General features: G+C 31.1%; 1 protein-coding gene across 2 annotated transcripts in view; it reads right to left on the reverse strand.

Moving 5' to 3' along the window:
* The window catches only part of LOC114331805 (TATA-binding protein-associated factor 172), a 106719-nt gene that overhangs the window by 70312 nt on the left and 18914 nt on the right, over window positions 1-17493 (reverse strand). Inside the window, exon 1 of one of the 2 annotated variants that reach the window (XM_050659726.1) lies at window positions 5888-6204. The exons of the other annotated variant lie outside the window; for it this stretch is intronic. The gene's annotated coding sequence lies outside the window, so the exon portion shown is untranslated. Of the gene's footprint in view, window positions 1-5887; window positions 6205-17493 lie in introns of those variants that run through there. 2 annotated transcript variants of the gene reach the window in all.

Below are 17493 nucleotides of genomic sequence, written 5' to 3' on the forward strand. Positions count from 1 at the left end.
AAAATAAAAACCCTAATTAGGCTCTAGGTGGGTCACATGACCACCTAGGGGGCTAAAAATTTCAGAAAGTGAGTTTCACTATATATGCTATACGGTGACCTATATGGAATTCGAATCGAGTGGGGGGCAGTTTTCAAAATCTTACCCGGCTAGGCCCTTTAGTTTAGTTTAAGTTAAGATCTACCAATTGGTTAGAAATGGAGACCGGACTTTATGAAAATTGCATATTTGCTGCATATATTCTACAATAATAATATATTATTCTACAAAATCTGATTACAAAAATAAAATATTCAGAAAAGTTCATAAAGGGCACCGAATATTTACATGAATAGATTCGTCTCGAAATTATAATCATTTCATATCATTGGGCCAACTGATATTTTTCCAATACCTGGTGAAACAGATAGCTACCTTTAGAACAGTAACATATATTATATTACTTAAATATTATTAAGTTTATTATATTTCCAGTCTCATTTATTTTATCAGTAATGGCCAAGTTTAGTTAGAAAACATGCAAAAAGCCAAGGTTATTAACTATATCATTTATTACGACTCAACTACTTATTGCAGACTACTTTTAATTAGTTTTATTTATTTTTTTTAAATAAACTGCAAGTAAAACAGTAAACAAAGGGTATATCATATTCAATAATCTTGCAAATTATAAGGCTAAATTTCAATTTTATTCTATTTAGGCCAGGGCGGATCTGTTTTGAGGTGAATGTGAGAGGTGGCATTTGGATTTTTGCAGATAAAATTAAGTGACAACTTCAGTAATTATAATTGACTTATGCTCCTTCTCAAATATGCCCGGAAAATTAATAAAAAAATTAAAATATTTAAAAATTTCGAAAAACATCGATTTTTTTTAACTTTCATTGCTTATAACTTAAAACGATTCATTTTGGAACAAAGTCGTAGTGAAGTAAAATAAAGATAATTGAATTTTGTATGATATACGACTAGTTTAAAATGTCTTAAATTATTATCCTTTCTGCAAAATAGCAATAAATACAAAATAAGGGGGCAAAATAAGCCTGTTTTTATTCAATGTTTTTCAACCACTTTGGTTGCACTTAGAACCTTCGTAATTCACTTAGAAAATTTTTTCAACATACTTAATCCGTCCACCGAATTTCATTAAAATCGATATAATAGATTTTGCATAATAATTTTGCAATCTAATTTTTTTTAAAAAGTTAAAATGTTTTAAAAGCTTTCTGAACAAAAAGTAGACCATTTAGAAGTTTGCTAATTTTTTTACATATCAATAGGCACTCTACATATCTAATGTACTTTAAAGAAATAAAATTATATTCTTTAAGCGGCCTCGGCACTGTTTTAAAGTTATAAACAATTTTTTGGCTTATAAACAAATATAGTGAGGACGTTTGAGTTGGAATAAATTCATTTCATATATCATACTAGTGATATATATCATACTAGTGACGTCATCCATCTGGGTATGATGACGTAATCAATGATTTTTTGTTTTCACCCAATTTTGAAAAAATGTGAAAACTTTGTATTATCCACGTCCGTCTGTCCGTCCGTCTGTCTGTAATCACAACTCCTCCGTCAATATATCGGCTAGAATGACAAATGAGCTGTCAACTGAAAGCTGAGAATCCAAGGATGGTACTAAAGGTGAGATATTTGACCTTGGCGGTCTGTCCGTCGGTCTCTCCGACCGCGAATATAACTCCTCCATCATTATACCAGGTAGAATGACAAATGAGGTGTCAAATGAAAGCTTATAATCCAAGGATGGTACTAAAGGTGAGATATTTGACCTAGGATGTCTTTCCGTCGGTCCGTACGACCGCGAATATAACTCCTCCGTCATTGTACCAGGTAGAATGACAAATGAGGTGTCAAATGAAAGCTTATAATCCAAGGATGGTACTAAAGGTGACATATTTGACTTAGGCGGTCTGTGCGTCGGTCCCTCCGACCGCGAATATAACTCCTCCATTATTATACCAGCTTGAATGATAAATGAGGTGCCAAATAAAAGCTTATAATCCAAGGATGGTACTAAAGGTGAGATATTTGACCTAGGCTGTCTTTCCGTCGGTCCGTACAACCGCGAATATAACTTCTCCGTCATTATACCAGGTAGAATGACAAATGAGGTGTCAAATGAAAGCTGATAATCCAAGGATGGTACTAAAGGTGAGATATTTGACCCAGGCTGTCTTTCCGTCGGTCCGTACGACCGGGAATATAACTCCTCCGTCATTATACCAGGTAGAATGACAAATGAGGTGTCAAATGAAAGCTGATAATCCAAGGATGGTACTAAAGGTGAGATATTTGACCTTGGCGGTCTGTCCGTCGGTCTGTCCGACCGCGAATATAACTCCTCCATCATTATACCAGGTAGAATGACAAACGAGGTGTCAAATGAAAGCTTATAATCCAAGGATGGTCCTAAAGGTGAGATATTTGACCTAGGCTGTCTTTCCGTCGGTCCGTACGACAGCGACTATAACTCCTCCATCATTATACCAGCTTGAATGATAAATGAGGTGTCAAATGAAAGCTTATGGTCCAAGGATGGTACTAAAGGTGAGATATTTGACCTAGGCTGTCTTTCCGTCGGTCCGTACGACCGCGAATATAACTTCTTCGTCATTATACCAGGTAGAATGACAAATGAGGTGTCAAATGAAAGCTGATAATCCAAGGATGGTACTAAAGGTGAGATATTTGACCTAGGCGGTCTGTCCGTCGGTCCGTCCGACCGCGAATATAACTCCTCCATCATTATACCAGCTAGAATGATAAATGAGGTGTCAAATGAAAGCTTATAATCCAAGGATTGACCTAGGCAATCTTTCTGTCGGTCCGTACGACCGCCAATATAACTCCTCCGCCATTATACCGGGTAGAATTACAAACGGGGTGACAAATGTCAAAGTTTAGTAAAAATGACTCAAAATTAATAAATTCGTATATCAATCCACGCAAAGTTACACGTAAAATTCAAATATCGTCTTCCAGTTCTACTTTCGATTACTTTGGGTGAAAACCTAGGACTTACAAAGTCCAATTACTTGTTTTTAAATGAGAATAGGGGTCGTGTGCTAGCTTATTCGAAAGGTTGTTCAATTCTCTATTCATTAATATAGACATTAACATAATTATTTATACAGGAAGCCCAAAAATTTCTTTTTTAAATTAATTGAGACAAAAAGAAGAAAGTATATAATGTATTTAATTCGAAATACATTTTACTGTTGTCCTAAAACAGAAAAAAATGTTTAATTGATAAATAACTGAAAAATGAATTTATTCCAACTCAAACGTCCTCACTGTATTTGTTTATAAACCAAAAAATTGTTTATAACTTTAAAACAGTGCTGAGGCCGCTTAAATAATCCGATTTTAATTCTGTAAAGTATATTAAATAGGTAGAGAACCTCTTTAGATGTAAAAAAATTAGCAAACTTCTAAATGGTCTACTTTTTCTTCAAAAAGTTTTTAAAAAATTTTAACGTTTTTAAAAAACTTAGATTGCAAAATTATTATGCAAAATCTATCAAGTCGATTTTAATGAAATTTGGTGGACGATTTAAGTATGTTGTAAGAATTTTCTAAGCTAATTACGAAGGTTATAAGTGCAACGAAAGTGGTTGAAAAACATTGAATAAGAATAGGCTTATTTTGCCCCCTTATTTTGTATTTATTGCTATTTTGCAGAAAGGTTAATAATTAAAGACATTTTTAACCGGACGAATAATATATGATACAAAATTCAATTATCTTTATTTTACTTCCCTACGACTTTTTTCCAAAATGAATCGTTTTAAAGTTATAAGCAAAGAAAGTATTGTCCTTTTTAGGAGCATTTTTCAGTGCGTAAAGTGCGTAACAAATGATAGGAAAAAGGGTAAGTCCGTGATAATACACATTTATGACATTTATTCTAACATGACATTTTAGTTAAATCTGACAGTTGTCACATTTTATTTTCAATATGTTTATAAAATGGTATTTTCTTTGATTTGTATAGTCTTATAAATTATACAGATTATATTTGTAATATTATTATCTAATTAAAAAAAATATTTTTTTTATTATGGCGTCATCTATCGACAACTAGAATAATCACCGAACTAGAATAATTACCAAAGTAATCACCGACGTGCCTTTTTTCTGTCATATACAATTTAATGCGTTAGAAAGAAATCGAAAAACTGTGACGCACTGAAAAATGATCATGAGAAAAAGAATAGAAAAAAATCGATGTTTTTCGAAATTTTTATGTTTTAATTTTTATTATTAATTTTTTGGGGCATATTTGAGAGGGATCATAAGTCAATTATTATTGTTGAAGGTGTCACCTAACTTTATCTGCAAAAATTCGAATGCCACCTCGCACATCCAAAAATAGACGATTTTTCACAGATCCGCCCTGGTCTAATTAACCTTCCTAGTCTACCTATCGCATCATGACAACGGATAGGCCTCTCACCTCCACCGTTGCCATGGCCAAATTGGTACCTAGAAGCAGTTCCATCCATCGTGTTCTCCAGATTTGGCCCTGCATGACTTATATTTGTTTCCAAACTTAAAAAATTCTTTCGCTGGGCAGAAATTTAAGTCGAATGAGGAGTTCATCGCCGCCGCGAAAACCTTACTGCAGACCTCAAGAAATAGCTATTTGTATAACAAGGGAGGAAAGTGCTACTTTTCCTCCCGAGAATGAAGTTTACTGCCCGACGCGTAGCGGAGGGCAGTAATCATTCAAGGGAGGAAAAGGCACTTTACTCCCATGTTATACATATGGTTTTTCCACCTTCCTCAAATAACAAGTAATTTTTTCAGGTTTACCTAATTTATTTATGGTAGGGGAGCAAAGTATGCTAAATGTGCAGTCACTCGAGCGCTTTGGGGACCTATTGGGATGTAAAGAGTAGGTCCTAAAACCAAAAAAAGTTAAGTAAAGTTTTCCATTTTAGTGGGCGCTTACCATTTTTTAATTTAATTTTCCATTTCCAACAATCGTTTTTTCCGATTATAACGCCATCTATCCATAATTCGAAAAAATGTTTCGAATAAAAGTTACTTATTTTTACGTAAGGAATCCAAATCTGCAATAAAAATGAGGGTTCCCATTTAAGATTTTAAAGTAATCCCCCACCCCACCTCCGTGGGGGGTCGTGTTTGGTGCCATTCGATAGATTTTTCAAAAATATTGAATAAGTGTATTTTACAGTTTTTCGATCTGATGTTCATTTCGCGAAATATTGTGGGATTCGTATTTAAAATATTAAATTTACCCCCCACCCCTCTCCGTGGGAAGTCGTGTTTGGAATCATTCGATAGATTTAAAAAAAATATTGAGCACATATTTTTTAGTTTTTCGATCTGTCAATCATTTCGCGAAATATTCGCTTTTTTCTTGTGAAACTTTGGGACTCGCCCATTTCCTTACGCCCGGCTCAAATCGTAGATTTTTGAAATATACACTCTTTTGCATGTACTTAACTTACCTTATCTTAATCTGACAATTTCGAGTTTTTTTAAGGATATATTTTTTTTCGGGCCCCCCTTAACGAACTCTCCTGTGTTAAGAGCCAATATATGGTAGAGGTACATCTACAGGGTACCAGGTTTCTCCCCATATGATAATCTGACGCGCTCGAGTAACTGCAAAAATCCCCGCTTGGGCTCCCCTACCATTATGTAACTAACCAACAAAATTTATTAGAACTAAAACTAACAAGTAGGTACAATATAACTGTCAACTGTCAAATATAAGTCAAATTATTAATGTAAACATTGTTAAATCAGAATAACAATTTACTGTTTTTTACCATTCTGTAAAATACAGGGTGTTTTTAAATAAACGTTAAAATGTATAGATACTTACGTAATAGAAAATAGATATTGTACAGGGCGTCAATAAGTTATATTTCATGAATGAAATACCATGACGTCACTTTTACTTTTCCTCCCTAGGGAGGAAAAGTACGACTTTGCTCCCTGCAATCAGGTCCGGAAAAGTATACTTTCGGTAGAGGTAGGTGGAAAACGTATTTTTCAGAGGGGTAAAAGAAGTTGGAGCATCGTTGGGTCAAGTGTAAGGAACTAAAACGACTACCTTGAGAAATAAATCCCCACTTTCCAAAATTTTCGTTTTTTTTTTGTAGACTAAGTAGGTACTTATAGGCCGCCCCAGTATAATTTAATGGCTCACTGTATTTTCCACCAACAATATAGACTTTTAATATCTTTTTTGCAAATTGTACGTATTTATCATTTAATTAAATCTACATTGAATTCAATGTCGCACACAATCAGCAATAAATCATCTTATTGCCCATTTATATTTATCGATATGGATGTATTTAATTAAGAATATTTTATTTGCCATTCTGCTGTTAAATTGACGCATAAAAATTAATAAATAATAAAAATAAATAAATTGTTTCATTCATTTATAACAAAATATGAAATTCAATCTAGAGAGAACAAAGTCTAGACATTGATTTTATTATTTATTATGAAATAATCTCGAGCCATCCAGAAAATCTTAATTAAAATAGGCTGCGAAAGTTAGGTGGTCCAAAATATCAAGAAATAAACCACCAATCAGTAGAAGAAATATCGGCCGTCCGCGCAAAATATGGAGTGACAACCTTCCATTGTTCCATAGACAATCTGCCAAAGAACAAGAACAATTGCTTAAAAAGTGGAAGAAGAAGAAAAACCTTCGTTGGACTGAACGGGGCTTTGTATATAATATGTCTAAATGATTAACTATTTAGATGGGAAATAAGTCACAATTAAATTGAAAAAATAATTTTATTAACAAAACATTATTAACGTTTACTTCATTCTACGTAATTTTATTAACGTTTCGACGCCCAAATCGGGTGTCTTTGTCAAAATACAAAATACTTACTATTAAATTAAACAAAAATGTTGTTGCTAAGTAAAAAAACTTATTCTAATAATTTATTTAATCTGACTCATTTATATTGGTATTTCAGACGTATATTACACATTTTAAAGTAGAAGACTTTAAAACGATATCGCCAATATTTATGAGTTGCGTTTCTGGGACGACTTTATTAAAAGATAGTTCATTCGATTACATGAAATCAATCCCAACTTAAGAATATCCGTCACAAAAAAAATCATAGCATGTGATCTGTCTTTAAAAAGACAACCAAATGCAACGATGACAGTAAAATTCTCGCGTTAGAGATTCCATAGTAAATCACAAGGGAAAACAAGGAAAAAACCTCGTGATACTATCCCGACATCGTAAGTATTTGGTCTTACATTTAATTTACTCTCAAAAAACTAATACCAAATTCTGACTTTAATATGTTTAAATTATAAATAATATTAATAATACATAGATATACAATAAGTAATACTAAAATATAAAATATGTACTAACTCGATATGTTATTGCTTACTAATCGTGGTATTTTCTTTCTATTGACTTCCTCTTTCAGTATGGGTAACCACATCCTACTGCATTCTACCGAGGAATTTGCGACACAATTGGTTTCATTTAGCATAATTAGAGCCGCTTCTTTGATTTTTCTCTTTTTACTATCTGATTCTTTCAGGACTATACTTGAATCTCTCCACTGAACTCGATGTTCATTATCCCGTGCGTGTTGACATATTTGAGATCTATTAAATTCTCTATTTTTAATATAAGACTGATGTTCACTTATTCTAACGTTTAATGGTTTTGATGTTTCACCTAAATAAAATTGTTCGCATTCACAAGGTATTTTATAGATGCAATTCTTTGTTCTTTCTTGTTCATTGTTAGGTTTAGTTTTAGATAGAATATCTCAATGTGTTTGTTGTTTTGAATGTTGTTGAAATGTTGATTGTATTTCCTATTGTTTTAAGTTTCTCGGATAGTCCTTTTATATATGGTATTGATATTTTCCTCGTATTATTTCTTGTGAATGTTGTAGGATCCCGTTCTAAGTTGTTCTGTTCCATTCGATCCAATCTTGACAATTCCTTATTTATAAAGGATAATCATTTTTTAATAAAACAGATGTTAACAATTGTTTTTCTTCTAAAAATGAATTTTCGTTAGAACAAGTAATTTTGGCTCTAGCATATAAGGATTTAATGATTCCCTTTTTAACGTTGATGTTGTGATTTGATTTGTAATTGAGATAGTTGGTGTGTGTTGGTTTTCTATACGCTTGAGTCTCATATCCAGTATCCTTCTTTGAGACTAAAACATCGAGGAAAGGCAAAGTGTTATTGTATTCCTTTTCCACTGTAAATTTTATTGTCTCTTCTTGATCGTTTATAATATTCAGGAATGTATCCAACAATTCTGATTTATGAGGCCATATTGAAAACACATCACCTACATATCTCCACCATACAGTGGGTTTTAAATTTTGTTTAGAAATGATATTAGTTTCGAAATCCTCCATAAATATATTAGCCAATAATGGAGATATAATGGAGATAAAGAAAAGCCCATTGATAGACCAAAATTTTGTTTATGGAAGTCATTATTTAGTTGAAAATAGGTATTATTAGTACATAATGTCAATAATTTCATTATAGCTGATACATTTAGTCTTGTCCTAGTTGTCAATGTATTATCATTCTCTAATTTCGTTTTGATTATGTTTAAAGTTTTATCTAATGGTACATTTGTAAATAAACTGTTTATGTCAAAATTTACTAAAATATTATTTGGATTAAATTCAATAGTTGATAATTTGTTTAAAAAGTGTTTTGTATTTTTTATAAATGTGTCATCATTATTAGCAAATGGTTTTATAATGTTTAATAAAAATTTTGATAGTTCACTACAAGGAGAATTGATGGTACTACAAATGGGTCTAAGTTCGATAAGTATGTTCGCTTTATGAATTTTCGGCACTCCATAAAAATGTGGTGTCTTACTGTGTGAGGTGTCATTAATTTTCTTTGATAGTATGTTAGATCATTTTTAAATTTGAATAAAGTTCTATATATTTTGTTTTCCAGTGTCTTCGTTGGATCCTTCGTCAATTTGGTATAAGGTCCATTTGTAATTAGATCTGTAATTTTGTCCTCATATTGTATTTTATTAATTATTACAGTTGCATTGCCTTTATCCGCTGGTAGGATTGTTATGGAGTCATCATTTCTTACAGTTTTTAAAGCTTTCATTTCCTTTTTGCTGATGTTCTGTTTAATTTGATTGGACTTTTCCAATTCAAGTTTACATAGTACCCTATATTGTTCTTTTTCATGAGTTGGTAGACACTGGGATATTTTATCCTTAATTCGATCAAAATCAGAATTTGATATCATTCCGAAAAGTAAATCTTCAATACTTACGATGTCTTGTTCGATAAAAAATAAATTTGACCTGTGAAATTGTAACCTTTCCCGGATCATCGACAAACTGGCTCTATGTAATATATTTTGGAGTCTTCTGCTTGAGTATGCTGGCCGTAACCTCAAGCCCTTTGGTATTATGTTGTTATTTCTACATCGTCTTAAAAATTTTATTGAATTTTGACATTGTGCCTGTTTCTCGTACAAGGTTTCCAATTTCCCAAAATTTTGACACACGAATGAACTATCTTTTAATAAAGTCGTCCCAGAAACGCAACTCATAAATATTGGCGATATCATTTTAAAGTCTTCTACTTTAAAATGTATAATATACGTCTGAATTACCAATAAATATAAACGAGTCAGATTAAATAAATTATTGGAAGAATTTTTTTACTTAGCAACAACATTTTTGTTTAATTTAATATTATTTTGTATTTTGACAACAACACCCGATTTGGGCGTCGAAATGTTAATAAAATTATTTTTTCAATTTAATTGTGGCTTATTTCCCATCTAAATAAGTTAATCATAAAAATGCCACAAGGAAATAGCTTCAGAACAATATATCTAAATAATAGAGATCGGGAAATAGAGGAGGAATTAAGAGATCTAAGTAGACCAGACCAGAGACCAGGCCATTTAGCATTAAATAAATCGATTTTTAAATAAAGCACCTAGAAACTTGCAACTTTTTGCACTGTGTTTAGGATGATGTCAGAAAAAAAAATTTGTGTGTACTTATTTAAATACTAAACTAATTTTAATACTTAATACTTTCCGAAAATTTTTATTAAAACAATTCCAAAAATAAAAAAAAATACGGAACATCCGGATTTGAACCTGGGACTTATCGATCCCCAGTCGAATGCTGTACCACAGAGCTATAATCGCTTTGTTTTTAAATGATTACAAGATTTGTCGGCCATAGCAACAAAGACCAAGTGAATATAAATATTTATAAAAATGTTTTAATAATTAAAAATCCACAATACTTTAAGTTAATACTGTCCATACCACTGTCCATATCACTTTAAGTCCATACTGTCAGTGTGCGCATGCGCGTGGGTTTTTATAAAAATTCACTCTCAACATTTTTTCCAATCGCGCCTAAAGAAGTATAACTTCAAAAACTCTACTATTGAAAAATGGGTGAAAATGCATAGTTGCATTTTAAAGTGCATAAATATGCATTCAAAAGTGCATAAACAAAATAGGTGTATTAATAGTTCAGAGAAATAAGGAAAAAAATATCCTGTTGGTGACATAACCCCCTCCAGGCCGAAACCAAATTTTTTGAGTAGTATGGACATCTATAATAATAACATATATGTTTCCTGCAGCCTAATTCCATCATATACATAGTTATAAACAAATGAAGATCAAAAAGCGATAAATTTTCGCTTTTTTCGTCTATTACCAAAAAATTAAGCATTTTAAACAAATTTGAGAGTAAGAAATCCATAAATCGTATAAAAAACTTCAATATGTCTATCCTTACATTTATGTTACTTAGAAAATTGCAAAATAAATCATAAATTTTGAGTTTTTATAAATATTCATAACTTAGGTAAAAATTAACTTAGAACATTGTTATTACACGGAATGCTGAGACTTCTGGTGTTTAAATCATACCCTACATTTCAAAGCAATTGGTCAAATAGTTTAAAAGTTATTGTCGATGTTTGTGCATTCATTAAAATGGCATTAATGAGATTCCTTAATTATTATAAACAAATTAGCTGTGAATTAAAAAAAAACCTATGGCTAACTTTGTCCCAAATGAACCAGGCTAAATTTTTTTATTTGAAAATTCGTGTTAAAATACTATCTTTTCGAATATATAAAAATATTGTTTCTACGGACAACATTTTTAAAGTTTATAATTTTTTAAACATTTTTAATAAATGTTTATAAACTACAAAATTTCAAAAATTTGGCATTATGATTTTTGATTATATTAATTATTTTTTTATCTTTTTTTAATACATTTTAATACTATCACTCTTCTACTTTCATTTGGCATACTCAGAATTGCCCCATGTTCATTATTTTCTGTCTTATCTTATTGCAAAATAAAGGTCTCTGGGATACAGAAATAGAATAACTCTTAAACTAATTAATGGATCGGTCTCAAATTTTGAAGGTTTGTTAACTAGGCCAATGCCCAACTTTGGGTGAAACACTAAAGTTCTAAAGTAGTTTTAGTAAAAGTTATTAACAAATAACGATTTTCACTTATTTTGCAGTTTGCGTGGCAACAAATTAACTTTTTAACTTTCAAAAATCGGCATTTTGAAGGGTTTTCAATGTTCTAAAAAACTGAATTTTGTAATTTTATGTCAATTATTTAGCTTTTGAATGGAGTGCAAAAAATCGAAAAAATCGCGATTTTTACACTAAATTGTTAATAATTAAAAAACGGACGCGAACTTTAGGCAGGAAACAGGTAGGTTTTCTTCCTATAGGTCTACAATAACTAAAAAAGTAGTCAGCTACCTCGATCTTTGAGTGTCCCGAGAAAATCCTTATTACTCTGGACTAAAAATTCCTAGGTTTAATGCTTCGTCGCCTCGCCTATTTCGATAGTTTCGATGGATGACGGTGCATTATGTTTTTAACTCATTAGGTACTTATAACAACAAAAATATAATATTAAATTATTGCGTTTGTTGGATTTGATAACGTATATTTTCTTTTCTTATTGGTAGGTATTTTTTATTCTATTCTATTGTTGTTTATAGTTGTTTACTGTAACGTATATAATAATTGTTAGTGATAAAAATTGTTTTCTACCTTATTTTTTAACTTGTTACAGCAATAAATAAATAGCACTAATGAGTTCATTTGTTAAATTTACTCATTCTTATTTATCTGAACACTATTAGTAGTCAAATAATTTTGACAACGACGTCCGAAGTGGAAATCGAAACGTTAATAAAATCATGTTTTAAGTTAAATTGTGGCTTATTTCCCAATTAGATGAATAAATTACATAAATGCCACAAAGAAATAGCTTCAGAACAATGTCAAATAATAAGGACACAACCAATCTTCGAAGAAAGACAGCAAGATGACAAGAAGAAAATACACTGCGTGGTCATATTACCTGTATGCACGCCAATGGTGAATATAAAGTTCTTAATTGTATGTCAAAAGATGCGCAATAACTACCTCTTAAAACCTACCAAATTTCATTTGCATATCTCAACCGGTTTTAGAGTAATAAATAAATCGTCAGTTTGTAAGATAGAATTCAACATCTCGTATCTCGGAAACGAAGGATTTGCGGACATTATGTTTATAAAACAAACGGTCATTATTTTTCATGCAGAATTACCCCTTATAAGTTTGTCGCACTTATTTAGAAACACTCTGTATTGATGAAAAACATGGCTAGTTGTTAAAGTACCTAACTTTTTATTATCCAACATAAGCGAATCAATATAAAAACATGATGTTAACAAAACCTGAGGCTATAGTTTGGTTTTAAATTCAGTATTTTATAAATGCTAGAATATTCCACAGGGTGTGGTGGACTTTGAGAAAAAAACACAGTTTGATTGGTACACCCGGTTCAGGGCCGCGTTTACGTCAAATGACGCCCTAGGCAATTCTCTAGTAGCCGCCCTACAAACATGTACTATTTTTGCGAAAAAAAATGCAAGCAGAATTTTTTATTTAAATAAGAATGTAAAGTTCTTCAAAAAATGTTTGGAAATGTATTAAAAATATTCTTTATTGTACATCAGGCGTAATGTTACATATTACTATTATAAGTATGTATAAGCGTTTTGACCTGTGTCCATGATCCATGCGCTTTAACGCATGATACGTAGAAATTGCCTGTTTGTAGGCGCGCCTACTCGTTCGATTTTAAATGAGAGATGCATTGAAAACCTTACTCCAGCACTATGTGTTTATAGCTTTGTTTAACAAAACAGGTATAATTTGACATGAACTTTCAAATGCTGTAAGCAGAATTGCTATTTTATTTTTTAATCAAAAGTTATTCGGGTTCAAAATTGCAATTTTGCAATATTTTGAAAGTTCAACCGCGTTTATCTCGAAAACTATGCGTCCTACGAAAAAACTTGTAACAACATTTTTTGCTTAGAATGACCCAAAAAAATAAAAAAAAAAGGTTTGTAGGTTTGTTTTGGCTGTTATGTAATTCCTCAAGTTCTTTGTTTATAACAATCTTATCGACATCCGGATCAACTGTTACCCAAAAAATTCGTGTTCTACGGGACAAAATACATAAAAAAAGAATGTGTGTGTACTTTGTACGCACGTAAGAAGTTATACTTCTATTATATGATTATATGATTATAGACGAAATTAATATACTTTTTATTCATATTTTATTTAAATATTAAACTAATTTATACTTACTACTTCTCAAACATTTTTATTAAAACAGTGCCAAAAATTAAAATAATAAAAGAATAAAACACACACACACACACACATTAAAAATGCCAGAAATGATTTTTGAACATTAATTGTCGGAAATGTTTTTAACTAAATACGTATTTTCTGAAAATAAAATTATATAATAAATATACTTACAATCATAAAATGTAAAAATAAAAGTTTCTATTGGGATTCGAACCAACTTACCAGCGCGGCTGGTATTGGCGTTGTATTGGGGTTCACTCGCATTAAACGATTCGCCACGGAGAAAGTGTGTCATTATGTGCGAAGATCGACTAACTAAACGGATTAAACTTTTGACATTTTTGAATTATGCAAATCAAATTATTTTGATTTTGAATTGAAATGATTTAGAATTGAAAAAATACAACAAAACATAGAGTAAGAAAACAATATATTAGGTGAATATTGATAGAAATTCTGATGGTAATCAAATTATGTAAATAAAAGTATTACATACTATGTATTTTGGTAGGTTCAAATAGGTAGGTACCTATGATACATTTACAATTATTACGTACCCGTTGCTTTAAAAACTATTTAAAAATCACTACAATTATAAACTTTTTTGTTTCTGTCCTCACAACAATAAAACTAATATATTATACATTTGTTTACCTTCATATTGAACAATCATTTATTATTGACAGATCATTTCAACACCCAATCAGAGCCCGTATAACGACTAATAAATTTCGCAATCACTTGCATCGTGCAAAGTGGCTAGGTATGTTCAAATATCATAACAAAATTTGATCAACTATTTTTAAAACACTTACCAGTGTAAGATTCTTTAGCTTTGAATAAGCGAGATCGAAGATCGTCCCGGTTGATTGTTGTTATCCACAGTTCTCTATGCCTTCGAGCTAATAGGTTTTTTATCAGTAATTTTGCGGCACTTATACTAGTCATAGTTTGATGGGCTTTCACATTGGCATGCAACAATCATCTCTTCTATGTTAATAAGTTCAAAAATATAATATGAAAACTATTTAAAAAGGCAGTATAACCATTAACTAACTTTTTGTTTGTTTTTTCTCTTCCTACAAATTTTAAAACGCAACAACCATACATAACCAAACCACAGTCCCACAGCTGTGCCACAGCTGCCATATTGGATAATTTTTGTTATGTCATTTGAACATCCAATCAGAACAAAGTTTTAATGCGACTGCGCCGGGATCAAAGGTTTTAATCCTATTAAAATTCACCCTCATATCGCGCGTAAAGAAGTATAACTTCAAAAAAAACTTGGATAAGTCCATTTTAATAAAGTAGGCCGTTATACCCCCGGCGACAGGATGAAATGCAATTGGATATTGAAGAAACATACAAATAACTTTTCAATAACAATTTTCGATATTGTGAATTATAATCATCTTAGCATCTTAGATTCTATACGATGCAGAGCATCTAATAAAGAATAGGTTTTTTTCGTAAAGTTGATAATAAAAAAGTTTTCAATGGGTTCCAAGTTACCCAGACATACTGTATACTCGTAAGAGTTCAAAAGATTTTTTTTTAACATTTAATATTTTTTAAGCCTGTTATTAAATATATTTTGCTAAGTTGTACAGAAAAAAGTTGGTTTGATGACTTTATACAAACATTTTTTAACTGATATTTTTCGTTTTTTGTATAACATTTTCTCATCTCTCGTAATTTTCTCAAAAAGAAGTTGTTTATTTCATTTCTAAAGTAAAATAATTTGGTGCTTTAGATGCACCAAAGAATCTTAAGATTTTAGAATCTTAAGATTAAAAAAAGACCTTTAAAATTGTAATATATCCTTTTAAGCTTGAGTAATATCCTCTTAAAGTGGTAGTAATTCTGTAAAACTACGAAGTTTTCAAAAGTTACATTTTTTTGAGACATAATATAATTTGAATTAAATTTTTGAGTTTTTTTTAATAAAGCGTAGTTTAGTAAGATTTTAGTAAGATGTTTGTAAGCTAAGTTGTGCCCACTTCTATTTCACTGATGGATGAACATACATACTTGTTATTCGATTTTAATTTTTATATACAAATATTTTTTGTACAGTATTTTTGCCGCCCTCTCACAATTTGCCGCCCTAGGCAACTGCCTATATTGCCTAAAGGATAAAGCAACCCTACCCGGTATACAATGACAATTTACATGTCTGGTAATAATATTAGGTTTGTTCTAGCAAACAGTCAAACTAGTTAGAAACCGTCAGCAAACAGTTGGTCAGTGAGAGAACATAATACAGTCACCAGTGCTATCCCCTCTACTCGCGCTGGTCCACTATTCGCTGATGGTTTCAAACCGTTTGAAATGGATGCTAGAACAAACTTATTATTACAGCGATATTGATAAAGAATAAGGCTATAACATATTAAAAAAATCACTTAAATCGGACAACAGGTTTAGGAAATTCGAGACATCAAAAATGACCCATTTTGTGAGTGGTCCGTTTTCTCTGACGAGCAGTGTATTTACTTCTGGAGAGTAGTTAAACGAATTTTCATATCGCTTGAAGCAATTATTCGCGGTGTGCAAGTACTTGGAAGGGATACGTTAAACGATCGTGCGCGAATAGCGGAGAAATATTGTAACTTTCTTAAATAATTCATATTGTCAATTGAAATTGTCAAATTGACGTACATTTCATATCTACTGTCATTGAAAAAGAAAAATTATATGTTTCTCCACAATATTGATATGATATACAATTATTATACAGGGTGTCCCGAAAAGATTGGTCATAAATTATACCACACATTTTGGGGCCAAAAATAGTTCGATTGATTCTAACTTACTTTAGTACAAATGTGTTCATAAAAAAAGTTACAGCCCTTTGAAGTTACAAAATGAAAATCGATTTTTTTCAATATATCGAAAACTATTACAGATTTTTTATTGAAAATGGACGTGTATCACTCTTATGACAGGAACCTCTTAAAACAAAATTATAGTGAAATTTGTCCACCCCATAAAAATTTTATGGGGGTTTTGTTCCCTTTAACCCCCCCAAACTTTTGTGTACGTTTCAAATAATTCATTATTGTAGTACCATTAGTTAAACACAACGTTTTTAAAACTTTTTTGCCTCCTGGTATTTTTTCGATAAGACAGTTTTTATCGAGATGCGGCTTCTTTTATAATATGTTTACATAAAAATTTTATGGGGGTTTTGTTCCTTTAAACTCCCCAAATGTTTGTGCACGTTACAATTAAGCTATTATTGTGGTACCATTAGTTAAACACAGTGTTTTTAAAACTTTTTTGCCTCCTAGTCTTTTTTTGATAAGTCATCTTTTATCGAGATGTGGCTTCTTCTTCAAAATATACTTAAAAATGTAAATTATAAATAAATTTTCATATTATTAACAGGACTGTATAATCGTACTTAACCATATACAAATATGTGGTGGATTCGACAAATATTCAAAATATCTCAATAAACACTGGCTTATCGAAAAATGACTAAGAGGCAAAAAAGTTTTAAAAACATTGTGTTTAACTAATGGTGCCACAATAATAATTTAATTGGAACGTACACAAAAGTTTGGGGGGGTTTAAGTGAACAAAACCCCCATTAAATTTTAATGGGGTGCACAAATTTCGTTTTAATTTTTTTTAAGATGATGCTGCCATAATAATGCCACATGTTCATTTCCAATAAAAAATGTCGGATAGTTTTCGATATATGAAAAAAAATCGATTTTAATTTTATAACTTCAAAGG

This window comes from Diabrotica virgifera, chromosome 8, assembly GCF_917563875.1.
Source record: "Diabrotica virgifera virgifera chromosome 8, PGI_DIABVI_V3a".
Classification (NCBI taxonomy): Eukaryota; Metazoa; Arthropoda; class Insecta; order Coleoptera; family Chrysomelidae; genus Diabrotica; species Diabrotica virgifera.